This window comes from Oryx dammah, unplaced genomic scaffold (assembly GCF_014754425.2).
Source record: "Oryx dammah isolate SB20612 unplaced genomic scaffold, SCBI_Odam_1.1 HiC_scaffold_17, whole genome shotgun sequence".
Classification (NCBI taxonomy): Eukaryota; Metazoa; Chordata; class Mammalia; order Artiodactyla; family Bovidae; genus Oryx; species Oryx dammah.
In genome coordinates, this window is record NW_024070201.1 from 62,948,189 (window position 1) to 62,953,350 (window position 5,162).

The following is a 5,162-nucleotide window of genomic DNA, read 5'->3' on the forward strand; positions in this document are numbered from 1 at the left end:
TTGATGAAGTCCAACTTATTAATTATTTCTTTCACAAATCAGGTCCTTGATCTTGCATTTTAAAAGTCACTACCACACCTAAGGTTGTCTAGATTTTCTTCTATGTTATCTTCAAGGAATTTTACAGTTTTGTGTTTTACATTAATTTTGTGATATATTTAAGTTAATTTTGGGGAAGCATATTTATGTCAGTTAAATTTGAGTTTCAGATAGCAGTGAGTAATTTTTTAGTGTAAGCATGTCATAAATATTGTATGGGGCATATACTAAAACTTGTAGGTTATTTTTCTGAAAATCAAATTTAATGGGCTAGCCTGCAATTTATCTGGCAATGCTGGTTTGAAAGCAGTGGGGAAAAAAGTCATGGAGTACACAATGGTTCTGAAAGTTCCTTTCAGTGATTCTGAAAGGTTCTGGAAGTAATGTATATTATTACCAAATACATTGCAATGATCAAAGAAGTCCAGTGACCAAGGCTAATGTCAGTAATTCAGAGAAGTACTATTATTTTAAAGGCAGGGAAACCTCACAAGAAGAAAAAATTTTGTTGAATAGAATTACAACTTGCCATACAAACACACCTGTAAATTTTTTCTGTCAGTCCAAACTTTATCAATGCCTTACATGTCTACTTTTTCATAGTAGACAAGACTCAGAACTAAGCATGCCTTAAGTTTATCCACTGCATATTCCTCATATATTGTGAGGAATATATCCTTGTTTGTGTTGTGTGAAGTTTTATTTTTGCCTTCTAAAATTAGCAAAATACAATTTAAAAATAAAAGTTATTAGTTAATTAAGTTTATTGGCATGTTTTATAAGTTTTGTGTGTGTCAATGACCTTCTTTCTATGGGTTTGTTTTTCTTCTTGATGAAGCATATCTTTTAATAGTTCTTGAGGTTGGTGAGGTAGTTTCTCTTGGTACATTTGTGTCTAAAAATGTCTTAATTTAGCTTTCACTTAACTGCTTGTTAACTGTTTATAAAATTTTTAATTAATGGTATTTTTCCTTATTGGTGTGAAGAAATTACCCTATTGTTTCTGGAAATCAATATTGATGTCGACTGGGTTGTTTTTAGTAGCTTTTAATAGTTTTAGTTATCATTAATGTTATACAATTTTACCACATTTTGCCTAAAGGGTAGATTTATCTTTATTTATCCTGCTTGACATTCAAATTTCAAATGTGAAGATTCAGTTTCTTCTCCAATCATAGAAAATTCTTAGCTCTTATTCTTTCAAATATTGCTTCTCTACTATTACCTCTTTCTCTCTCCTCTTTGGAGGCTTGGCAACCTATCTTTCATGTCTCTTCTCTCCTCTCTTAATTATTCAGGTCTTTGTCTCTTTATGCTATGTTTTTGATGAGCTTCCCAGCACATTATAGTGAACTGATATTCTCTTTGTGTTAACTTAGAGTTGACTCTATCTTTTCCATTTCTTTCCTTTGTGACTGTATTTATTTTTTATATTCAATATTTCTAACTACAGTTGACCCTGAACAAGTCAGGGGTTAGGAGCACTGATTTCCTACACAGTGGAAAATCCACATTTAATTCTACAGTCAACTTTCTTTATCCCAAGTTCTGTATCCTTGGATTCAACCATCTGCGGATTATGCAGTACTGTGATACTTATTCCCAGAGAAGGCAATGGCACCGCACTCCAGTACTCTTGCCTGGAAAATCCCATGGACGGAGGAGCCTGGTAGGCTGCAGTCCATGGGGTTGTTAAGAGTTGGGCACTTTCATGCATTGGAGAAGGAAATGGCAACCCACTCTAGTGTTCTTGCCTGGAGAATCCCAGGGATAGAGGAACCTAGTGGGCTGCCGTCTATGGGGTCGCACAGAGTCGGACACGACTGAAGCAACTTAGCAGTGATACTTATTAGATGAAACTTTGTGCTCCTTTTACCTCCCAGGAACAGGCTTCCAGCTGTTACGATGTGCTTCAGGATCCAGAGCCAACTGCATCTTTGACTTTAACCAACACTCATAACTACATTTGTTGTGTTTCTAGTTCATCTTATTGTTGAGCTTAACAATGTCTTTCCAATAGTTATGTTTATATGGAATGTTATTGTTCTGATCTTGAATCAGACAGTTCCATCAAATGTATGGAAGTCACTGAGATTCTTTTCTGTTTGTACACATTTATATATTTTCCCCTTTAAGAGATACTCTTTATGGCCTGATATTTTCCTCCAGTCTCTTTGCCAACGTACTTCTATGTAAATGGACACATTTCTACAGCATAGTGTTGTTTTTTTTTTCTGGAATAAATCACATATAGTCATAATATGCTATCTTTTTTATATATTGCTGAATTCAATCTGCTAGAATTTTGTTGAGGATTTTTCATCTATGTTCACAAGAAATACTTATCTGTTGCTTTTGCTCTCTTTTCCTCTTTGAAATATCTGTTTGAAATTACAGTAATGCTGGCTTCATAAAATGAATTGAGAAGTAGTTTCTCCTCATCTGTTTTCTGAAACATGTTTATGAATTAATGTGTTAGTCACTCAGTCATGTTGACTCTTTGTGACCCCATGGACTGTAGCCCATCAGGTTCCTCTCCATGGAATTTCTCAGGCAAGAATATTGGAGTGGGTTTCCATTTCCTTCTCCAGTGGATCTTCTCGATCCAAGGACTGAACCTGGGTCTCCCACATCTCAGACAAATTCTTTACCATCTGAGCCACCAGGGAAGCTCTTCTGAAACATGCTTTTTGGTTGATATACTTTCTTAATTAAATGTTGGAATATAGCAATGAAGCCATCTGGGCCTGCTTTTTAAATGTGGGTACATTTTAAATTATAAAGTAATCTTATTTGATAGTTACAGGACTATAAAGATTTAAAATTTTTTAAAGCATCTTGAGATGCTTTTGGTAGCTTTAGATTTGTTTAAAATTTATTGTTATAGTTGGTTATTATATGAACTTGTTATATTGTTAATGTCTGTAGGAGTTGCAGTGATACCCATCTTGCATTCTTGATATTGATAATCTATACTTTTTCTCTTTTGCCTTGATCAGTACAGATTTGCCAAATTTATTAATCTTTTCAAAGACTCGGATTTTGGTTTCATGATGTTCTGTATTGTTTGTCATTTTTCTATTTCATTGATTTCTGTCTTATTGTTATTATTTCCTTCCTTCTTGCTATTTTGGGTTTAATTTACTCTTATTCTCTAGCTTCTTAATTTGAAAACTTGGACAAATAGCTTTGGGTCTTTCTCCTTTTTATGTAAGCATTTAATAATGTAACTTTCATTTCAGTGAAAGTGACAGTGTTAGTCACTCAGTCAAGTCTAACTCTTTGGAACCCCATGGACTGTAGCCCACCAGGCTCCTCTGTCCATGGAATTTTCCAGGCAAGAATACTGGAGTGGGTTGCCATTCTCTTCTCCAGGGTTATCTTCCCCACCCAGGGATCAAACCCAGGTATCCTGCATTGCAGGCAGATTCTTTGTCTTCTGAACCACCAAAATTTCATTTTAAGCATTACTCTAATTCTATCTTACAGGTATTAATATATTTTGTTGTCATTTTTACTCAGTTAAACATTTTCCAATTTCCTTTATGATAGCTTATTTGACCCATGAATTATTTAAAATATATTTTAAAATTTCCAAATGCTTTATTTCCAAACTTGGCATTATCCATATCTTTTTATTATGATTTTCAATTTAACTCCATTTTGTTCAAAAACAACCTCTGTATAATTTCAATGCTTTAAAATAAATGAAGCAGATTTCTGACCAGGAATGTGGTCTAGTGAATGTTTCATGAATATTCAAAAAAAAAAGTATATTCTGCTGTTGTTCTATAAATCCCAGTTAGTTCAGGTTCGTTTGATAGCGTTATTTAAGTCTTCTAGGAAATCAGCCCTGAATATTCACTGGAAAGACTGATGCTAAAGCTGAAACTCCAATACTTTGGCCACCTGATGTGAAGAACAACTGACTCATTGGAAAAGACCCTGATTCTGGGAAAGATTGAATGCAGAAAGAGAAGGGGATGACAGAGGATCAGATGGTTGGATGGCATCACTGACTTGATGGACATGAGTTTGAGCAAGCTCCGGGAGTTGGTGATAGACAAGTAAGGCTGACTTGCTACAGTATATGGGGTGGCAAAGAGTCAGACACGACTGAGTGACTGAACTGAACTGAACTGAACTCTGATGATTTCCAGCTTCCCTGCTAGCTCAGCTGGTAAAGAATCCACCTGCAATGCAGGAGACCCCAGTTCAATTCCTGGGTTGGGAAAATCCACTGGAGAAGGGATAGGCTACCCACTCCAGTATTCTTGGCCTTCCCTCGTGGCTCAGCTGGTAAAGAATCTGCCTGCAATGCTGGAGACCTGGGTTCTATCTCTGGGTTGGGAAGATCCCCTGGAGAAGGGAACAGCTACCCACTCCAGTATTCTGGCCTGGAGAATTCCATGGACTGTATAGTCCATGGGGTTGCAAAGACTTGGACACAAATGAGTGACTTTCATTTTCTGATGATTTGATCAATTTTATGAAATAAATCCTATTTGTGCCTGGTAATATTCTTTTTCATACTGTTCATGGGGTTCATACTGTTCATGGGGTTCTCACTGAAGAAGGCAATGGCAACCCACTCCAGTACTCTTGTCTGGAAAATCCCGTGGATGGAGGAGCCTGGTAGGCTGCAGTCTATGGGGTCGCGAAGAGTCAGACACGACTGAGAGACTTCACTTTGACTTTTCACTTTCATGCATTGGAGAAGGAAATGGCAACCCACTCCAGTGTTCTTGCCTGGAGAATCCCAGGGACGGGGGAGCCTGGTGGGCTGCCGTCTATGGGGTCGCACAGAGTCGGACATGACTGAAGCGCCTTAGCAGCAGCAGCATGGGGTTCTCAAGGCAAGAATACTGAAGGGGTTTGCCATTCCCTTCTCCAGTGGACCACTTTTTATCAGAACTCTCTGCCATGACCCATCCAACTTCGGTGGCCCAAGCCGTAAACAGCCTGGCTCATAGTTTCATTAGGCTAGACAAGGCTGTGGTCCATATGATCAGTTTGGTTAGTTTTCTGTGATTGTGGTTTTCATTCTGTCTGCCCTCTGATAGATAGGGATAAGAGAGTTATGGAAGCTTCCTGATCACTATTGTCTTGCACATAGGTCTACA